The sequence below is a fragment of the Bos indicus genome, chromosome 1 (assembly GCF_029378745.1).
Source record: "Bos indicus isolate NIAB-ARS_2022 breed Sahiwal x Tharparkar chromosome 1, NIAB-ARS_B.indTharparkar_mat_pri_1.0, whole genome shotgun sequence".
In the NCBI taxonomy this organism is placed as follows: Eukaryota; Metazoa; Chordata; class Mammalia; order Artiodactyla; family Bovidae; genus Bos; species Bos indicus.
The window spans coordinates 90,435,138-90,459,089 of record NC_091760.1 but is presented as its reverse complement, the minus strand read 5'-3'; the positions used below and the strand labels follow the sequence as shown (position 1 = coordinate 90,459,089).

Genomic DNA, 23,952 nt, shown 5'->3' with positions numbered 1-23,952 from the left:
CTAAGAGGCCCAACATCCACTTACATAAGATATCCAAAAGTAGAGGGAAATTAATCCAAACAAGGGGACACATTTAACTTTCCAAGAGCTAAGGAAAAATTCAGTCATCAAATTGAAAGACATGCAATGCAACAAAAACCAAGTAAAAAAAAAAACCCACATCCAGGATGATGCTGGAGAAATTTCAGAACACTGAGAAAGGTTCCAGAAATTAGAATCACTCTAACATTCATCTTCTCATCAAAAATATAGGATGCTAAAAGATAACAGAGCAGTTTCCTCCAAATTCAAAGGGAAAAATACTTTGAAACCAGATTCCTACAGACCTTCACCAACATGTGTGTTACAAATGAATGGGTTACCAGGTAATCTGAAGAGAATTGTTGCAAACAATTTCACTCACCACACACACATTATCACTTTCTATACAGCAGCAGCAGCAGCAGCAACATACAGATATTATGACATGAAAAAGGTTGGAAAGCACTGCTCTCACAAGTCAGATTTTCCATTAAGAGTCAAAATAAAGACGTTTTTAAACATTGAAAAACTAAAATTTTACTTACCGAAAAAAAAAAATGAAAAGATACAACACCAAGACAGAAAGGAATTCAATAAAACACAACATGATATGGAAGAAACAGTAGCAGCTGAATTATGGTATCAAAATAACATATGAATAAGAAAATAAAAGAGGATGCACTTATCACTAGCAGTAGATAATTCTCCTCTTACAGTAAACACTTAATAAGACAGTATTGTATCTTCCTCTTCAAAAATACTACATAATAAAAAAAGTTCTTCATTTCTAAAATCATTCTATAGGAAACTAAGGCACAGAACTAAGCAGTTTTAAACTCCAATCTTTATTTTGTAAAAAATTAGGCTATCAAGTCAATAGAACGGTATGCATATAATCCCAATTACTACTAAACTGTATGTAAATGAGTCATTATTTTCACATCGATACATATCAATAATATATGTACATATAGATGATACATATATCAATGTATATACTTATATATCTGTGTGTATGTATATATATCATACTCCTTAGCTGCACAAAAACACATTTGAAAGGCTATACACCAAACTCTTCAGCTGTCTCTAGTGAATGGAATGAGGTCAAACTGAGAACTTTTACCTGTCACTTTATAATATACATCTGTTTAGTTAGGTCACTCATTTTCTTATGTATACATGACATATCAAAGATAAACTTACTTCTAAAAGCAGGGTCTTGAAGAGATATATGCACACCCACGTTCACAGCAGCACTTACCAAAATTGGTCAATTTTTGTGTAGCCATTTTAATATTGACAATGTAAGAAATACCACATTTTCAACACATTATGCTTTATTATTTCCATAAAGGTAAAAACACAACTGAAATGCAAAAAAAGGCTTGCGCAGTATATACAGAAAGTGCTGTGACTGATGGAATGTGTCAAAAGCAGTTTGCAAAGTTTGCTGGAGACTTCTCACTGGATGATGCTCCAGTCAGGTGGATCAGCTGAAGTAGATAGTGATCAAACTGAGACATCAAACTAAGACATAAACTGAGATCAATCAATGTTATACCAGGTGCAAGATAGCCAACATACTCAAAATATCCAGATCAAGTGTTGAAAATCATTACCCCAACTCGGTTATGTTAATTGCTTTGATGTTTGTGTTCCACAAAAATTAAGCAAAAGAAAAACCTTCTTGATCCAATGTATTTCCACAGGTGATTCTCTACTGAAACTAACAAAAATGTTCCACTTTAAAAACAAAATTTGACAGTTGATAGAAAGTGGATACTGTACAGTTACAGTGTAACAGAAGAGATCATGGGGCAAGCAACCTGAATCACCAACAACTAAAGGCCAGTCTCCATCCAAAGGTGATGTTGTGTATATGGTAGGATTGGAAGGGCATCCTCTATTATAAGCACCTTCTGGAAAACCAAACGATTAATTCCAACAAGTACTGCTCCCAGTTAGAACCACTGAAAGCAGTACTAGATGAAAAGTATCCAGAATTAGTCAAGAGAAAATACATAATCTTCCATCAGGTTAATGCAAGAACATGCTTCACTGATGATCAGGCAAAAACTGTTACAGCTTGGCTAGGAAGTTGATTCACCAGCTGTATTCACCAGACATTGCACCTTCAGATACCCATTTATTACGGTCTTCATAAAATTCTCTTAACGGAAAAAAATTCAATTCCTTGGAAGACTGCAAAATCACCTGCGATAGTTTTTTTGCTCAAGGAGATAAAAAATTTTAGGGAGATAGAATTATGAAGTTGCCTAAAAATGGCAGAAGCCAGTAGAACAAAACCAGTTAATACATAGTTCAGTAAAGTCCTTGGTGAAAATGAAAAATACATCTTCTATTTTTATTTAAAAACCAAAGGAACTTTTTGCCTAACCCAATTAAAAATAAGGCACAAAGCAAATGAAAAAAAACCCAAATTAAAACATAAATGATAAATTGTGGCATCTGACATAGTCAATCCTTACTGTTCATTGATTTCATATTTGTGCAATCTGCCTACTTGCTAAATGTTATATGTAATCCCTAAAGTAATACTAATGGCATTTCTGCAATCTTTAGACAGGTGTAGAAGAGCAAAGAGTAAATTACCTAGTGAGGGTGTGTTTAGCTCTCTTCCTTACTGTTTCTGCTCTTGTTCTGTAAACAAATGTCCTCTGTGTGGTCAGTCAATTTACTGCCACATTTTTGTATTTTGGTGCTTTTCACTGGTGATTTTGCTATTCAGCATAGGGCTGAAAAGCTTTCTATTGTCCCTAAGCACAAGAAGGTGGATGTGTCTTATGGAGAAAACGTGGTAGATGGGCATCGTTCATGCAGGATTTATAATGCTGTTGGGCCATGAGTGCCATGTCAATGAATCAACTATATATTCAATAAAGTGTCTTTAAACAGAAGCACACAAAACAATTATTATTGATCCATTGACAAATCTGTTGTGACCAGAGGCTCACAGGAATGAAACTCTGTATTTCCTAGGAAGCAACAGTTCAATATTTTCTAATTCAGTGTTCACAGCAACTTTATAAACTAACTACTGTGAATAATGAGAACTGACTGTATTTATGTTTTTTTTTTTTAAGGAGCAATATTATAAGGCAAAAAATTAAGTTACGTCAATCACTCCAATTTAAACTTAATGTGATTTTTAATACTTTAACAGCTAATGAAGTTTTTTATAGTACATGGTGTATGAAGGGGTAATTTATTTCTAATTAAAAATAAATATCAGCTAATCTTTATTGAATACTTATGTAACAGGCACTTAAATAAGTACTTTACAACTCACAGATAAAAAAGTGCTTAGCTCAGTACCTTGCACACAGTAAAAATTCAATAAAATCTTGGCTAATCTTATTTATAGCATTAAATTCCTACAATCACTCTGTGAGGTAAGTACATGAGGAAACCTTCAAGGTAATGGGAATCTGAGAATGTATCTAAACTGGCTGGGTTTGAATGCAGTGTAAACACAGCTATTGAAGATGATCTCTGACAGTTCATTCAGGCTATGACAAAATTAAATTATCAAACGTGGTCGTCTGTGATGAATGTCTTTGGGGATCGAGAGGTAGCAGTAATACAAAACTATGAAAGGAACGAGGTAGGCAAACAAGGACAGCCAAGTAGGACTACAGCTTGTAACAGTGTGTAAGAGCTCAAAAAAAGAAAGTGACGTATTCACAGTGTAAATTCTTGACTCAAAGCACTGACAAAAAATAAGGCAGCTTCTAAGTATGACATGAAAGAATTTTTCTGCAAACTCTAGAGCAGCAATCAGCAAACATTTTCAATAATGTGCCAAATAGTAATTTTCTAAAGTTCATGGAAGGTCTCTGTCACAACTATCAAACTGAGAGCAGCCACAATTATACATAAATGTGGCTTGTGCTCCAATAAACCCTTACATATGAAATTCTGAATTTCATATAATTTTCATTTGCCATGAAACAGTATCATTCTTTTGACGTTTTTCCCAATTACTTTAAAATGTGAAACATATTTTTAGCTATAGGTCATCTAAAAACAAGTGCAGGCCACACCTGACCTGTACAGTGTAGCTGGCCAATCCCTACTCTAGATCTCAAGACCAAAATGCATAAAATGATTTTGTTAACTGCCTAATTATACCATCAAGTAGTACTAAGCAAGTTAAAGAAACAGGAACATACTGGTTATCAAATAGATTTATCTGCAAGAATCCTTCCTTAAAAGTCCCCAAGATCATGATATTGGGAAATCCCACTATAATCCTGTGTCATTTGTAACAGAGATCCAGAAACAACGAGCTATGGTCCAAATCTGATCCACAATGCTTTTATAAGTAAAGTTTTCTGGGAACACAGACACACCCATTCACTTATGTATTATCCATAGATGCTTCAGCACCACAATAGCTCTGCTGGGTAATTTTTTCACAGACAAGCCTAAGATATTTAATATGATGCCCTCTACAGAAAAAGTTTGCTGATCCCTAATCTACTCAATTCCAGGTATGGCATATAGTTAGGCCTGACTAAGGGAACATAAGCCACAGACTCTCAAAGTTCCCAGACCCAGAGCCCCTCAAATAAGAGAAAAGCAACCTTCAAAAACGGCTCTATGATTGCATCACCAGCACTGTGATTTTTGTCGTGGCTTTCCACAAAGGATCAACAGCCACTTATCAGAATAACCACGCACTGGGAAAGGAAAACACTCCAACCTTTTCAGGACTATAAAATCTAACTCTTAAAGTAATCCTGAGGACCCAGATAGCACCACTGTGACATATGTGTTAGAATGAAGCCAAATAATATATGAAGTTTAGGCCCAAGTCCATTTATCAGAGAGTGGAGTAATCCTCCCATCTTACCGGTATTTCTTCAGGAACTGAACATATAGCTGAAAAGGGTAGTCTCAGGCTGACTACACACTGAAAAAAGTCCACACTGATGCCAAGACACGTGGAGTAGTGGGATAGTGTAATACCAGGAAAGGCCAGAGAGAGACCCCTGGAGCTCTCCTACCAATCAAAAATGCCATTCCTGGGGGATTATCCAAGAATCAAAAGCAGCAAGAGTTGCAACCCCTAGCAGATATTCACTTCGTACAACTGTATGGCTAATGCAGAACATAAAAGAGTTCTTAGAGAAGAAGTGTTTTAACCTTAATGACTACAAGCAAAGTTGGTAATTCAAATTAAATCTCTTTAGTGCAGCAGCACCTGGTATAAAGCTACAGTTCTGGCAAATGGTGTCTCTGTCTCTACAATCTGCTTTAATTTCACTTGGATAGCAGTACATGTTCACTATATTGCCTCGCTAAGTCAAGTTTCTACCTTCTTAGACTGTAGTTATCTCATCACACCATTTGACATCACACTGGCTCACTATACTGATAAACTCAAGCCAACAGAACCTTTTGAAAAAGAAACAGCAGTGCTCTAGATGCCTTAAAAAGACAGGTATGCCAGAAGACAGAAAATAAGTCACAAGAAAATACAAGGTCCTGACACCAGTATGAAGTTCTAGAAGCAGGTGGAGAGTGGCAATTCAGGATATTCCCTTCAAAATAAAAAGCAAGTCAATACCCACTACAACCAAAAAGCAGCAGAAAGCTTGCTGGGCCTCTGGATACTGAGAACAAGATATACTAGTTTGTGTGTGCTGCTCTATTTACTGAATAATCCGAAATCCAGCAGCTTTAAGTTTATCCCAGAGCAAAAGAAAATACCTGAGTCAATCCAGATTGCAGTACAAGTAGCTCTGGCATTTGACCATAATGACCTTCTGATGGCAATGGCGCTCCAAGGGTCAACAGATGAATGCCATAAGGAGGTACTGGCAAATCCTTTAGGAGAATCACAGCAACCCTAAGAGTTTTAGGGCCAAGTCATACTTTATTAAACTAAGACTCTCTTGAAAATACTTCTGGTACCTTTTGTACTTTGGAGAATGAACACCTAGCCACAGGTAACTATAAAACCTGAGCTGCCTGTCAGGAATTGTCATCATGGGATCCACCAAGTAAAGCTGATGCGACAGAAACGCTCCATGAAGCGTTACGATGTACACCGAGCAGGATTCAGACTGGTTGTGAAGCATGAGCAGATGGCTCACGTTTTCAGCGTGCCTATTCCTGATGCACTGCAGTCGTTTTCCTCACACGAGGCCTACTGTTACATAGGGGATTCTCTATCCTGGCTAAGAAAGAAAATATCTGACCCTGGATTACAAGTGACTCTGCACAACATGCTGGTATCACCCAAAAACTCTTTCTATTCCAGCTGCTAAGGAAGGTCAGAAAGGGAACTTCTCCCACTGGGCAGTACATCTCACAATCCACATTGTCAATAACAGGAAGCACAGTGAGGAAGCAATAATCTGGCTAGATTTCCAGGTCAGGTTCTCAAAAGACACAGGTATGGGCAGTGATTTAAGGTGAGATATATGGATGGAACTGTCAGAACTGACCAAGTGTTAAAATATTTCCGTTCCATGCAAAGGCTCACCAAGAAGTCCCAACCATGGGGAGATTCCATAATCATATGGAATCGTGCGGCAAGATAATCCATTCCTTGGAAGTCGGTAATATCTTTCACCAGCAACTTCAATGCCTAATCAGTGACCGCACAAAAATCAGCCGCAGTCATAAAACAGAGGCTCAAGAAATTGTATGAACTTGCACTTCGCAACAAGGTTGACTCAGCTACCCTGCCAATGTACCGTCTTTCACTAGGTTATGACTTAGCAGCAAACAATTCTGAAAATCTTAATAGTTACAACAGTGATTCTTAAAATATTTTGGGCTGATAATTCCTTTATACCCTTAAAAATCAAGACTCTCAAAGAATTTCTGCTTACACGGGCTCTAACAATATTAATTACATTGGAAATTAAATTATCTTTTTTTTTTTTTTTACAAATAAATAATACAGATATTTATTAGAGAATTTATCTAGTTTACTTTCAATATACTAACATTAAAAGAAAAGAGAAAAAGAAAGAGCAGAGAGTGTATCACCAAACTAGGTTGTGACCAACATCCAGACAAAGTCCCGTGTCACAGCACATCTGGGGTCCCAACTGGGAAAGGGTCCCAGGCAGTTCTTGATGCTCCATGGGTGAGACTTCAAAGATTTGTTAATCCATTTTAAAAACAATAAACCAACTACATGTTAGCACAAATAAACTTTTTATTTTAAAATAAACTACATCTTCCAAAAAACAAAACAGTAAAATTTTAAGAAGAGTTATATTTTTAAAATCTCTTTGGGCTTTGCTGGTGGTCCAGTGGTTAAGATTCCAAGCGTCCAATGCAGGGGACATGGGTTCGATCCCCAGTTGAGCAATCTGGTACCACATGCCTCATGGTGCAGTCAAAGAAAATAAAAAATAAAAATTTTAATAAAAAATAAAATCTTTAAGATCTGACTTAATAAACTATCAGATTAACATCTCTGTTGCAATACTGTTTCAGTTGAAATAAATGAGAAAAATAACTCGCAGATAAGTATTTAGAAAAGGGGGGAATATTTGATGGCTTTTTTGAATAGCTTTGAGTATCATTCTTTGACTCTATCTCAAAGCTCAACAATAGTGTCTTAAAGGTTCATTGAAGAACCTAAAACATTATAAATCAACTATACTTCAATAAGAAGACTTTTTTTAAAAAACGGTTCATTTAAGTATAGAATTGTTAATCTTATCAGTTACCTTTCATACTGTTACATTAATCCATCAGTCTGGCAACACGAGTCAGTCTTTTGCTTATGTATAATTTTGTAACATCATTCATCAGTCAGTTATAAATACTGGTCCACTGAGTTTGGTATAGCTCCCAAATGTTGGCATTTCATAATACAGTGTTAATTATTTAAAAAAACTGCCTTCACTACTATCACTAGCAAGCTCATCAGAAAAAACCTAAATACTGGGAAGCTATCAAGCTCACACTGCCTGATAATTTTCTAAAACATTAATTTACACTTGAAATCGAATTTTATCACTGGCAACAAATATTGCCAGTTGCTTTCCTTGAAGTAAAGGGTCACTTTAATTGACAAAATGTCTGTCAAACACTCACGTCAAAATAACCTCATAAATCAGTTTCAAGTGAAAATTATATTCCATAGAGGCTAGTTTGCCTCATAATTCAAATAATCACACAAGTGCTTTTCCCTGTGACAAACACATACTTCAGCATGCTGAAGTGCTTCATCAATACTTTCTGCTTCATTCAAAAACGCTTATAGAAAGATGCATACTTAAGATCAAGATTTTTTTTAATAAGTTTAATCCTCAAGTATAATTTTTTGTTTACTATAAATATATGGTGACATAGAGCACAGCTCGAAGCAACTGCAGTGATTTTTGCTAAGGCACCATCAGTTTTCTCCCCACCATTGCTTATGAACCATAGTGCAACTATCAACATAATAAAAAAGGAATTTGGTATTATTATTAAAATAGCTTTGATCCTTAAAGGGTCTTAGGCTCAACAGACAGCACGCTGAGAACTACTGTTCTATGAGGTGGTACAGTTGGTAAAGAATCCACCTGCCAATTCAATCCCTGGGTCAGGACGATCCCTTGGAGAAGGGCATGGCAACCCACTCCAGTATTCTTGCCTGGATAATTTCATGGACAGAGGAGCCCGGTGGGCTACAGTCTATGGGGTCACAACTGAGCACGTAGGCACGCACAGTTTACTAGAACAAAAACACATTTCTCATTTTTGCTATGTTGACTTTGGGTTGATTACAGGTTATCATCTTCATTCTGGAATCCTGGAAAAAGAAAAAGCCTGTATCTGGCACCTGCTTTCCTCGTGACAGAGAAAAATGAGCAAAGGTCAATTCATGCAATGGCTTCCAAAGCTTCTTAGACATGACATATATCACTTCCCATCTTCCACTGACTTTGGTCAAATCCCATGGCCAAGCTTGATGTCAAGGATAAAAAGAAGTACTCCTCCCATAGGTAGGGACCCTGTAGAGAGAAACCCAATAAAGGAAGCCAACTGCTTAGAATAATATAATCTGCCGTAAGCAGCAACTGAGTCCCTTTCGCCTCCACACCAAACTGTACCATATTTCACTGTGGACAAACAGCCACCTGGTAGCAAGCTGATAACACTCAGGATCTTTCCACCATGAAGGAACTTATCTCTGTGAAATAGACACTTACTTGGCTGATGTAAACAATCTTATGCTGACTACCCTGGAAACAAGTCCATTATTTATAACCTTTTAATTTTGAACACAGAATATATTCTAGGTTCTAACAAACCAATTCACATACTAACTTAGAACAGAAACCTTTCATACATTATAGTTTTTAGGTGAGAGCTTATTACAGTTGTTTGAAGCCTAAGTACAAAAAGAAGTATATATACTAATAGTTAAGTATCTACTATTGTGGCTATCCATCATACTCATCACCACTAAAAATTTCAATAGACTTTAATTTGTGGATATTTCTACAAATTTTATGATCCAGTGCCTAATGTATTAATGTAATTTCTAATTAGCTCATGTCATCTCTAATGCAGAAATTAGAATTTAAAATTTCCAGTCTCCTTTCTAATTATGGACATAGCATAGTATTCTGTATTATGTAAATCTCCAAAAGACTTTGATTTGGAATTAAGTAACAAGGAGAATTTCCATTTTTGCTCAAACCCCACATACAGCTTTTGATGGTGGTGGCAGCAATGTTAGTCACTTTCCAGTGGTTACAATATAGAGTTCCTGCCACTGAAAAAGCACAACAGCAGTAGAATCTGCAATCAACTTGAGTCTCTGGCATTTAGAGCTCAGCAACATTAGCTTTTTCAAACCGAGTCCTGCAGTACGGTTTTGGGAAATGTTCCCTGAGGCTTGGACTAAAGTCCAATCTCCAGCACTCCCCAGTGACTCTAAGAGCTACCAAATATTCTTTAATAATTCCCTACTCTGCTTACAATAGCCAGGATGAGTTATTGTTTAGTATAAAGAACTATGATTTACAGTAAGTGTAGCATTCCAATTTTACACATAAGAAAACTAAAGGTTTAGATTGGATTTCTCAGATTTGAAAGCTTAGACTTTGTTCTGTTATATTACACAAATTCTACAATTGATTACTTAAATAGGACAGGGCAGGGATTGAAACAAATTTATCAACATTCTTCTAAAGCAGGAGTTGGCAATCTATGGCGAATGGGCCAAATCCAACATGCTTTTTCACAATTCATAAGCTAACAATAGTTTTCACATTTTTAAATGGAGGAGGGGGATTACATTAAAAATAACATGAACTTCAAATTTCAATGTCTATCATAAATAAAAATTTATTGGAATATAGCCATGCCCATTCATTTACATATTGCCTATGGCTGCCTTCCCACTACAACAAACAGACTTCAGCAGCTGCCTAAAATATTTACTACCTGGCTCTTTACAGAAACAGTATGTTGACCTCTGCTCTAAAATTCTTCTAAAATAACTGAGGAAATGCCAATGTAAACTAATATTAAAACAGGTATATGTGTATTTCTATTGTCTTTGCTTACGTACTTTGAGAACAGAAGATATGAAACACTGCACAATTTAGCCCATCGTAGAAGGCAATGGCACCCCACTCCAGTACTCTTGCCTGGAAAATCCCATGGACAGAGGAGCCTGGTGGGCTGCCGTCTATGGGGTCACACAGAGTCAGACACGACTGAAGTGACTTAGCAGCAGCAGCACAATTTAGCCCATAGTTAAAAGTGAACCACAAAGTCCAATTTTCTTCAGTCACTCTCCTGCTTCTACAGCAAGGGCAAACACATCAAATTAAAATACTGTGTCACAAGTTATTTTCAGGATAATACCAAGTCACAAAGAGCCAAATGTAACTGACTATTCATGTTCTCTAGAAACTGAAAGAGCCAGCAGTAAGGGAGCCTTTTTAAAAAACAACTGGTATTAAGGTTTTTATTGGGGAGGAGGGGGAATAGGATTCAAAGATTATAGGAAAGGAGCAAATAAGTATAGTGTCAAAAGGGCTGACATTTTTCAGAAGATAACGAGTACTCAATTCCTTAAACAAAATGAGCCCAAACAGGACACTCACAGGTAGATGATTGGAACATACAATTGCTAAGAAACATTCACAATGGGATGCCTTCTCTACATCCAAAATCCAGAGCCCAAAAGGAAAATCGACCCATCCCTGATCCTTTCTTCTGCTTTCAGCATCTACGAACTGAGTTACCTAGCCAAAGAATATTATATGCCTCTTTGAAGTACTCTAATTCAAAAATTTTTCCCCTTTCAAGTAATTTAATAACCTTTTAGGAAAAAGAAGGGCTTCCCAATGACTCACCAGTAAAGAGTTCACCTGCTAATGAAGGAGACACAGGTTTGATTCCTGGGTGGGGAAGATCCCCTGGAGAAGGAAATGGCAACCCACAGTATTCTTGCCTGGAGAATCCCATGGAAAGAGAAGCCTGGCAAGCTACAGTTTATGGGGTCGAAAAGAGTCAGACACAACTGAGCACGCATGCAGAAAAAAGAAAAAAACTTCCTATCCACTTGTAGTATTCCTTGCTCTATCTATCTCCAGCCCCCAAAATGAAGTTACCATAAGGAGTAAGTCATGTCTAAGCCTTTATGCAAGTGCCATGCAGAAAGCGACTAACAGAAAGCAGTTATCTAAAGATCCTGCAACAAAATCCAAACAGGCTCAGAATGAAGTAGAAGAAATTACTCATAAACAAGAAACAGTAAAAGTTTTATACTTTACCTTCATTTAAAAATCAGGACAAAAAAAACCATTATTTTTTTAATGACAAAAAAAATTAGGACGCAAATTGGAACAACTTGTGAGAATCTGAGATTGCACCTCACCATGTAATACAGAATACAAATCTACCACTGATAAAAAGGTCTGGAACATGAGCGTGTTGTTCAGAACTTCAAATGTATTCTCTCTAGTGAATAAGGTTATATATAAATGTACTTGTTTCGAAGACAGCTCAGAAAAACTAATAATAAACTATAAGAAAAAAAGAAACAATCACAGAATCAGATATGATGCTGATTAAAGATGACATTCCGGAGAAGGCAATGGCACCCCACTCCAGTACTCTTGCCTGGAAAATCCCATGGATGGAGCAGCCTGGTAGGCTGTAGCCCATGGGGTCACCAAGAGCCGGACACGACTGAGCAACTCACTTTCACTTTTCACTTTCATGCATTGGAGAAGGAAATGGCAACCCACTCCAGTGTTCTTGCCTGGAGAATCCCAGGGACGGGGGAGCCTGGTGGGCTTCCGTCTATGGGGTCGCACAGAGTCAGACATGACTGAAGCGACTTAGCAGCAGTAGCAGCAAAGATGACATTCAACTCCTTTATTTTACAAATAATGTGGCTCTGGTGAAGAGAAAGTTGGGTCACTTGCCCAGTGTCACCATGGTATATAAAATCAAAGGTTAGTTGCTCAGTTGTGTCCGACTCTTTGCGACCTATGGCCTGCAGCCCACCAGGCTCCTCTGGTCTTGGGATTCTCCAGATAAGAATACTGGAGTGGGTTGCTATTTCCTCCTCCAGGGGATCTTCCCAACCCTGGTGGGAAACCAGGTTTCCCACATTACAGGCAGATTCTTTTTTTTTTTTTTTTACTGTCTGACCCACCAGGGAAGCCCATATAAAATTCAAAGCTGGTCAAAAAAAACAGATCCTTGACTCAGTACAGCCATACATTTCAGATCTCACCATCTCTACATAACAAGTATATTTATGTATAAACATCCTAATATGGTGTAACTCTATTGGTATGTGTCAAAAGAAATATTTAAAAAACACTTACCTTAGATTGTGTTAGGTGGTGATGTTTTACACAATAAAAGTAAACAGGCTGAGTGAGAAAACTAGCTGCTCTCTAGAACACCTGTGGTGTTTTCGATTCCCTCACCTATGGTGAAATCTCAGGATAATTTTTCACCAATCAAGAGTAAAGGGAGTTTTCCCTCTAGATACAGTCCTAAATACTGTTTTGTCCTATATACTGCTAAACACAATTGGTTTCAAGTTGACTCAAATGGTTAACTGTGAGGGACCTACACAAATAAATTAAATACAATTAAAGCAAATTAAAAATTGTTCGATTACTCAATTGGCCTGTGTTACAAAACTTCTTCCAAAGATGCTCCCAGCAGTCACACTTTTCTTTTCAGTCGCTGTGTCAAAGTCGCTCAGTGGTGTCCAACTCTTTGCGACCCCATAGACTTATACAGCCCATGGAATTCTCTAGGCCAGAATACTGGAGTGGGTAGCCTTTCCCTTCTCCAGGGGATCTTCCCAACCCAGGGATGGAACCCATGTCTCCCGCATTGCAGGCCAATTCTTTACCAGCTGAGCCACAAGGGAAGCCCAAGAATACTGGTGTGCATAGCCTATCCCTTCTCCAGCAGATCTTCCTGACCCAGGGACTGAACAGGGGTCTCCTGCATTACAGGCTGATTCTTTACCAACTGAGCTATCAGGGAATCAGTTGCTATATATTCACTGTGAATTATGAACCTTATTTTTCACTCCCAGACCACTATCCTTGCTCTTGTTTCTCCGGAGCCAAAGGATTTAACTAATTTGAGCCCCACTCTACTCCATATTTATTTCCCTCACCTACAAAGGCAATGTTGGCCCCAAGTTCTATGTATTTCTATCTTCTTCTACATAGATCTCTCTATTTCTATGTAGATATTTCTATTCCTCATTCACAGAGCCTCCTCTGAGTTTGATCTTCAATTTACTTTGCTTCCTAAATGAACTAATATTGCTTCCATCTCCCCCTGCTTTTTTTCTGTTTTCCATACAACTTTCCTCCAAGTCTGTTTAGCTCTTGCTCTTCACAATTCCTATTCTCACATTCTTATTCTTATTCTCACATTCTACCCTGCCTGAAGACTGGTTTGCAACCAGCATATGTAACTTATTACCATCTACGGACCCAGAGAAGGTAAACTGATCTGCCGAGTAGTGCATATTTGAATAATGGAAAGGTCAAGATTTAATAAAATACAGAAATTCTTCACCAACCAAGCACACACCTTACTCAGAATATTATAAAACACTGCTTGAAAAATAATCAGAGGGGCACAGAAGAATGAAAAGAACAATGTTAAAAAAATTTTATTTAAAACTAACATATAATACAAATAACAAAAGGAAATGGAAGTAGTAATCAAGCTACTGCACAAAAACACTTGTTAAAAGCTTAAGCTTTGCCAAAGACAATAAAGATGCTCAATATCATTAGGTATTTGGCTATTCCAATACTTTGGCCACCTCATGCGAAGAGTTGACTCATTGGAAAAGACTCTGATGCTGGGAGGGATTTGGGGCAGGAGGAGAAGGGGATGACAGAGGATGAGATAGCTGGATGGCATCACTGACTCGATGGACCTGAGTCTGAGTGAACTCTGGGAGTTGGTGATGGACAGGGAGGCCTGGCATGCTGCGACTCATGGGGTCGCCAAGAGTCGGACACGACTGAGTGACTGAACTGAAGTCAAAAACCATAGTGAAATACCACCTCAGGCCCATTAGGATGGCTACTATCAAGTAAACAGAAAACAAGTCCGTGCATCAGAGTACACAACCAACAGTTAAAAGGCAACCTAGGGAATGTAAAAAAACCCTGCAAGTTATAAATCTGATATGAGATTAGTATCTGTAATATATAAAGAACTCCTACCATTCAACAATAATTTTTAAAATCTCATTTTAAAGTAAGCAAAGGATTTAACAGACATTACTGCAAATAAGATACACAAATGAAGAACAAACTTATGAAAAGATGTTCAACATCACTGATCACTAGGGAACTGCACAACAAAACAATAATATACATTAGTATGATTATTAATTTTTAAAAAGCCATACCCACAGAAAATGTGTGTTGGCAAGGAGATGGAAAAATTGAAAACTTCGTACACTGCTGGGGAATATGTAAAATGGTGTGGCTTCTATGGAAAACAGTATGGCATTTTCTCAAAAAATTAAAATTTAATTACTATATGACCCTGTATTTCCACTTCTGGGCATATACTCACATCTGAAAGCAAGGTCTCTAAGACATATTTGCACATCCATGTTTCTAACAGCACAATTCACAATAACCAAAAGATGGAAGCAACACAAGTGTCCATCAAGGGACAAATGGATAAACAAATTGTGGTCTACATACAATGGAGAACTATTCAACCTCAAAAAGGAAGGACATTCCGACACATACTATTATGCATAGTAACCCTGGGGAACATTCTGCTAAATGGAAGAAGCCAGTCTCAAAACGACAAATGCCTTATGATGCCACTCATGAGGTATCTAGACTACTCAAATCCACAAAAACAGGTGGATGTGGGGGACTGGAAGTGGGAAAAGGGGAGGTTAGTGAGTCGTTTAATGGGTAGAGACTTAAAGTTTCAAAAGATGAAAAGAGTTCTTGAGACTGAACAGTGTACTTAACACAACTGAAAGGTATACATAAAATGGTTAGGATGGTAAAAAAATCTTTGTTGTATTGACCAAGCCACAATTAAAAATAATGTTTTCTTTTTCTTTTTTTAAAGCCAGAAAATAACAAGTGTTGGAAAGGGTTTGGATAAGGTGAAACTCTTGAACACTAAGAATATAAAATGGTACAGTCAGGATTTTCTGATGGTCCAGTGGTTAAGACCCAGCACTTCCAGTGCAAGGGGCATGGGTTCATCCCTGGCCGGGGAACCAGGATCCTAAATGCTGCATGGTGCAGCCGGAAAAAAAAAAAAAAAAAAAAAGGTACAACCAATGAGGAAACAATATGGAGTTCCTCAGTATACAGAATTACCACTCAATCCAGCAATTCTGGATATCTACTCAAAAAGAATTGAAATCAGTGGCTCAGATATTTATATACCAATATTCAGAGAATTATATACTATATCTACATTAACCAACAGGAAGAAACCACCCAAGTGTTCATCAATAAATGAATGGATAAACAAAACGTAGTATAAACATACACAAAAGAATATTATTCAGTCATAAAGAAATAAATTCCTTTTTCACTGGAAGTCAAAGGTACAAGCTTCCAGTTATAAGATAAACTAAGTTCTGGGGATAGAACATGATGATTATAGTCAATAACACTACAGTGTATATTTGAAAGCTGCTAAGAAGATAATCTTAAAAGTTTTCATCACAAGGAAAGAAAATAAACTGTGTGAGGAGATAAACGTTAACTAAACTTATTGTAGTAATTATTTCACCATATATACATTATCAGTTCAGTCGCTCAGTCGTATCCAACTCTTTGTGACCCCATGGACTGCTGCACACCAGGCTGCCCTGTCCATCACCAACTCCTGGAACTTGCTCAAACTCATGTCCATAGAGTTGGTGATGCCATCCAACATATACCAAATCATTATGTTATACACCTTTAATTTACAGTGTTCAATTATAGTGTTATTCGTTCAGTAGTGTCTGACTTTTTGTGACCCCATGAACTATAGAGCCCACCAGGCTCCTCTGTCCATGAATTCTGCAGGCAAGAATACTGGAGTAGGTTGCCATTCCCTTCTCCAGAGGTGTTAAAGAACCTGCCTGCCAATGCAGGAGACATAAAGAGATGTGGGTTTGATCCCTGGGTGAGCAAGATCCCTGGAGGAGGGCATGACAACCCACTCCAGTATTCTTCTCTGGAGAAGCCCATGGACAAAGGGGCCTGGCAGACCACAATCCATAGGATTGCAAAGAGTTGGAACACAACTGGAGCGACTCAGCATACACGCCAGCACTGTCAATTATATTTCAATAAAACCGGGGAGAATTTTTTAAGAAGTGAAATTCTGATATATGCTGTGAAATAAGCCATACACAAAAGGACAATTATAGTATGATCAAATTTACATGAGATACCTAGAATAGGCAAATTCTTAGAAATACAGTAGAACAAAGGTTACCAGGTGCTGAGAGAAGAGAGGAATGAGGAGGTATTACTTAATGAGTACAGTGTCTGTTTTGGATAATGAAAAAGCTCTAGAAATGGATAATGGCCCAGGTGACTTTTCTGGTTAATTGTATCAAACATTCAGAGATAATACCAAACCTACACAGTCTTCAAAAAAACAGAGAAGGCAAACATTTCTCAATTTATTTTCTGGAATTAGCTTTACACCAACATTACCAAAACCAGACAAAGAGAGAAAGCAAATAAACAAAAACTATAAATCAATGCCCCTTGTGAACACAGATGAAAAAAAGTCTTCATAAAGTATCAGGAAATCAAATCAACAATATAAAAAAAAGAATAGTACATCATGACTCTGGATGCAAGCAAAGATGACTTATCACTTGAAAGAGCTAATTAACAAAGGAGAAAATATATATGATTGTCTCAGTAGATGCAGCAAAAACCTGTGACAAAATTCAACACCCATTCACAATAAACACTCTCAGTAAGCTATGAACAGAAGAAAACATACTCAGTCTGATAAAGAGTTTCGATGGAAAACTTGTAGCTAACATCATACTCAATACAGACAGAATGTTTTGCCCTCACATTTGAGAACAAGGCAAGAATGTCCTGTATCACCAACTGTAATACGTACTGGAGGTCCTAGCCAGTTGAAATAAAGTAAGAAATGAAAAAAGTACAAATCAGAAAGAATAAATTATCTGTATTCACAGACAGTATGATCAGGTACATAGAAAATTTTAAGAACTCAACCCTCCCCAAAGATGGTTTTTGGCAAAGGATAGTCTTTTTCAACAAATGGTACTGAAAAAACTGGGCATTCCCATGGGGTGGGGGCGCGTGGGGGTGATGAGTTTACCTCATACTATACACAAAACTTAAATCAAACTAATTTAATGTTTGATCCCAGACCTACACGTAAAACTCTAAAACTTCTAAAAGACATCATAGGGTAAAATTTCTTAGGATATAAAAAGTACAATCATAAAATCATAAAACAAAAAATTTATCATCTAACAATTGAAGGTGGGAGGAGAAGGGGACAACAGAGGATGAGATGGCTGGATGGCATCACCGACTCAATGGACGTGAGTTTGAGTCAACTCCAGGAGTTGGTGATGGATAGGGAGGCCTGGCATGCTGCAGTCCATGGGGTCACAAAGAGTCAGACAGGACTGAGCAACTCAACTGAAACGACCAAATGGAGAAGGAAATGGCAACCCACTCCAGTGTTCTTGCCTGGGAAATCCCATGGACAGAGGAGCCTGGCAGGCTGCAGTCCACAGGGTTACAAAGAGTCAGACACGACTAGTGACTAAGCAAACAACCAAAATGTAAAACTTTGACTCTTCAAAAGAACGTGAAATGAATGATACAGCAAGCCATATTACTGGAAAAAGTATTCTATGTACTCCTGACAAAGGACTTACATCCACGGTATATAAAGAAAACTATAACAATTATATGAAAACATACAACCCAACAAGTAATTAGTAAAATATTTAAAGAGTTCGCAAAAGATACACGAATGTCATCAATGAAATAAAAACACAAGGAGATACTATGAAATATTTACTAGAATGGCTAAGATTAAAAACACTAAAACTTCCAGGGTGGAGAAGCTGTTGGCAGGAATGTGGACTGAAATAACTACTTTAGAAAACAGTTTAATAGTTCTTGTAAAATTAAACATACACATATCACTTGACCTAGCAATCCCACTCTTATGTGGAAAAGAGTAAAAACATTACGTCCATACAAGGACAAATATTCATTCACAGTAGCTTTACTTCTAATAATTCAAAACTGAAAACAATATAAACGTTTCATCAACAGGTGAATGGATAAAACATTGTGATACATCCATATAATGGAATGGTACTAAGAGTGAAAAGGAACTAACTATTGACAGAGGTAACAGCATAATGAATCTTAAAATGGCAGGATGGAGGGCACAGAAGAGAAGTGCATCACTTTTTATATTGCTATCATAACAAACTACCCTGATCTGGCAGCTTGCCGCTGCTAAGTCGCTTCAGGCGTGTCCGACTCTGTGCAACCCCACAGACAGCAGCCCACCAGCCTCCCCTGTCCCTGGGATTCTCCAGGCAAGAATACTGGAGTGGAATCCAGCAGCTTAAAACAATACAAATGTATTACCTTACAGTTCTGCAGCTGAGAAGTCTGACACAGGCCTCTGCACTCAAATGAAGACCTAAGAGCAGAGCCACATTCCTCTATAGCAGCTTATGGGGGAGATCCAACTCTTTGACCTTTCCAGCTTCCAGAGGCAGCCCACATTTGTTGGCTCGAGTGCCCCCACTTCTCAATCTCTGGCTGTCCTTCAGTAGTCCCCTCTCAGACTACAACTTTAAAGGACTCGAGCAATTAGAATATGCTCACCTGTATAATCCAGGACAGTTTCCCCTTCTCAAGGCCCAAAATTTAATTACACCTGCAAAATCCCTTTTGCTACATAAGGGATTTAAGGAATTAGATCTGATAGACAGATGCCTGAGGAACTATGGACAGAGGTTTATGACACTGTACAGGAGGCAGTGATCAAGACCATCCCCAAGAAAAAGAAATGCAAAATGGTTGTCTGAGGAGGCCTTACAGATAGCTGAGAGAAGAGAAGTGAAAGGCAGAGGAGAAAGTGAAAGATACACCCATCTGAATGCAGAGTTCCAAAGAATAGCAAGGAGAGATAAAGAAAGCCTTCCTCAGTGATCAGTGCAAAGAAATAGAGGAAAACAATAGAATGGGAAAGACTACAGATATTTTCAAGAAAATTAGATACACCAAGAGAATATTTCATGCAAAGATGGGCTCAATAAAGGACAGAAATGGTATGAACCTAACAGAACCTGAAGATATTAAGAAGAGGTGGCAAGAATACACAGAAGAACTATACAAAAAAATCTTCAATGACCCAGATAATCACGACGGTGTCATCATTCACCTAGAGCCAGACATCCTGGAATGTGAAGTCAAGTGGGCCTTAGGAAGCATCACTACAAACAAAGCTAGTGGAGGTTATGGAATTCCAGTTGAACTATTCCAAATTCTAAAAGGTGATGCTGTGAAAGTGCTGCACTCAATATGCCAGCAAATTTGGAAAACTCAGCAGTGGCCACATGACTGGAAAAGGTCAGTTTTCATTCCAATCCCAAAGAAAGGAAAGGCAATGCCAAAGAATGTTTAAACTGCTGCACAATTGTACTCATCTCACACGCTAGCAAAGTAATGCTCAAAATTCTCCAAGCCAGGCTTCAACAGTATGTGAACTGTCAACTTCCAGATGTTCAAGCTGGATTTAGAAAAGACACAGGAACCAGAGATCAAATTGCCAACATCCTTTGGACCATAGAAAAAGCAAGAGTTACAGAAAAATACCTATTTCTGCCTTATTTACTACGCCAAAGCCTTTGACTGTGTGGATCACAACAAACTGTGGAATATTCTTAAAGAGGTGGAAATACCAGACCACCTTACCTGCCTCCTGAAAAATCTGTATGCAGGTCAAGAAGCAACGGATAGAACTGGACATGAAACAACAGACAGGTTCCAAATCAGGAAAGGAGTATGTCAAGGCTGAATTTTGTCACCCTGCTTATTTAACTTATATGCAGAGTACATCATGAGAAATGCTGGACTAGATGAAGCACAAGCTGGAATCAAGACTGCCGGGAGAAACATCAATAACCTCAGATATGAAGACTGACACCACTCTATGGCAGAAAGCGAAGAACTAAAGAGCCTCTTGATGAAAGTGAAACAGGAGAGTGAAGAAGTTGGCTTAAAACTAAACATTCGGAAAACTAAGATCATGGCATCTGGTCCCATCATTTCACAGCAAATAGGTGGAGAAACAGTGGAAACAGTGAGAGACTTTATTTTCTTGGGCTGTAAAATCACTGCAGATGGTGACTGCAGCCATGAAATTAAAAGACGCTTGCTCCCTGGAAGAAAAGCTATGACCAACCTAGACAGCATATTAAAACACAGAGACATTACTATGCCGACAAAGTTCATATAGTCAAAGCTATGGTTTTTCCAGTAGTCATGTATGGATGTGAGAGTTGGACTCTAAAGAAAGCTGAGTGCCAAAGAACTGATGCTTTTGAACTGTGGTGTTGGAGAAGACTCTTGAGAGTCCCTTGGACTGTAAGGAGATCCAACCAGTCAATCCTAAAGGAAACCGGTCCTGAATATTCACTGGAAGGACTCATGCCGAAGGTGAAACTCTAATACTTTGGCCACCTGATGGGAAGAACTGACTCATTGGAAAAGACGCTGATTCTGGGAAAGACTGAAGGCAGGAGAAGGGGATGACAGAGGATGAGATGGCTGGAAGGCATCACCGACTCTATGGACATGAGTCTGAGCAAGCTCTGGGAGTTGGTCATGGACAGGGAAGCCTGGCGTGCTGTAGTCTATGGGGTTGCAAAGAGTCGGACGTGACTGAGCGACTGAACTGAACATAGGGTAAAAAATACACAGGTTCTGCAGATTAGGGTATGGACATCTTGGAGGAGGGGCCTTTACTATGCCTACCATAGAAAAGAATGGAATTTATATAAAACTTAAAAAGAAACAAAAGTAATCTGCAGGGTTAGATAGCAGATCAGGTGAAGAGCAGGATGGACCACAGTTGGTAACAAGAGAACTTTCTCTATAATGAACATGAGCCTTGGCCTGAACTAGGTGGTTATACATGTATATTTATTTGTCGAAATTCATTGAATTAAACACTTCGAATGGGTACCTTTTATTATATCTAAAGTATGCCTCCTTTATTTTAAGTCATAAGTACTATCTTTAGTAAGTATTCTGTTTTAGTTGGTTCTTAACCTCCATACTCCAACCTATCTTTCTCATATACTTTTAAGTTCCCAGTGTGGCAGTTTTCAGTAAAACGATCTATATGGCTAAGGAGAAAGTAATTTTTACCACTGAAGAACTAATAATAAACACTCTTGTAATACTGTTTTTAAAGAAAACTCTGCTGCAAATTCCTAGTTCAAATACAGGAACTTAGGACAAGGCTACAAAAAATGGCAGTGGTAACAACCCTAAATTTGATATTGTACAGTAAGAAATGAATATCTTGCATGTTAATATGGTACTGCTTCTAGATAGAAGACAGTTCAGAAGTAGTAATTTAGAGGCGCTCAGAAGCCAATCTACCTGGGTGTGGCTGTGACTGGGCAATCACCTGTGGCACCACTGGACAGCCACTGACAACCTTAAGGTTATATGCTGCTGCGAAGTCACTTCAGTCGTGTCCAACTCTGTGCGACCCCACAGACAGCAGCCCACCAGGCTCCCCCGTCCCCGGGATTCTCCAGGCAAGAACACTGGAGTGGGCTGCCATGTCCTTCTCCAATGCATGAAAGTGAAAAGCGAAAGTGAAGTTGCTCAGTCGTGTCCGACTCTTAGCGACCCCATGGACTGCAGCCTACCAGGCTCCTCCGTCCATGGGATTTTCCAGGCAAGTGTACTGGAGTGGGGTGCCATTGCCTTCTCCGTAAGGTTATATAAACCCAGAAAATTAGTCAACTACCTGCAGTAATACAAAACAAGTATTCTTCTTCTACACACACACAATATAACTCAAAAAACAGGTATACCCATCTTATAGGCCACACTTAAACTACTGAGGCTAGCACTAAGAAGACATCTCTCTTCACCTCCAAAACTAAAGCTATAAAAAAAAATTAAAAAATCATCAGCATTCAAAAAGCCTCAATGTAGAAATACCCTTTTAGAGTTTTAGACCTCCTGTTCTAAAATGTAAAAATAACACGAAGAATTCTTTTTAAATTCCTGGAGTGACAAGAGTTTTTTTGTTTTGTTTGTTTGTTTTTTACTTATGTGGCACCAGATAAATTTTCTCAATGAGAGAAGAGAAGAAATCCTTTTCCATCATGGGTTTAAAATGCTGGGCCTGATTCTTGCTGCTAAGGAAAGTAAATAGCTCACTTCCAAAACTGAATGAACAAGCTTCTTGAAATTATATCAATTCTCTAATGCTAAAAAGATTCTCTCCAAAATGGTAAGTAAATTACCACTTACAGCACAATTTAAAGCATCACTTTGAAATAAGGACCCTCTATTTTAAAACAGAGCATTTTCAACACTGTTATGAGAATTGCATGATTTATTAAAGAGAAAAACCATATAAAAGTCAACATATATTTACACATATATAAACAACAAGTCTGATCAAAATTACTTGAAAACACAGAGACGTAAAATTCTCATCACATTTTTTAGTAGCAGGAGTTTATATCCAGTCTCTCTTCTTCCTTAAAATAAACATTTATAATAACCCTTCCAGGTATTAAAGCTGTATAAGCCCTTAATATTCTAGTGGAAAAAGAATAGAGGGAAAAAAAGTCACCCAAATAAATGTATAATTATAATCAGTAGTAAAGCCTAAAAAAGAAAGTACTACTTCCTATGACACCAAGAAAGGCCTCTCTAAGCAAACACCACCACCGAGGCCGCCTAGCGCATGGGGCTTTGACAAAGATTGATCATGACCCTTCCCGTTTTCCAGACAAGCTAGACACTACATCTTTATAAGGACTCAAAGTTTCAGTAAAGTTTCACATACTTTAACATGCTAAATTTAGCAAGTTCAAAGTTTTCAACTAAGTCACTCTGCTGTAAAGCAAAAATTAGCACAAGACTGTAAATCAACCATGTGTGAGTGTGCTCACTCAGTCATACCCGACTCTGCAACCCCAGGGACTGTAACCCATCAGGCTCCTCTGTCTATGGAATTTTCCAGGCAAGAACACTGGAGTGGGTTGCCAGTTCCTACTCCAGGGGATCTTCCCAACTTAGGGATTGAACCTGCGTCTCTTGAATCTCCTGCAGTGGCAGGCAGATTCTTTGCCACTTCAATTTAAACAAATTTTTTCAAAAG

General features: G+C 38.1%; 1 protein-coding gene across 2 annotated transcripts in view; it reads right to left on the bottom strand.

Moving 5' to 3' along the window:
• The window catches only part of TBL1XR1 (TBL1X/Y related 1), a 178,075-nt gene that overhangs the window by 129,300 nt on the left and 24,823 nt on the right, over positions 1–23,952 (bottom strand). The gene's annotated exons all lie outside the window — the stretch shown is intronic.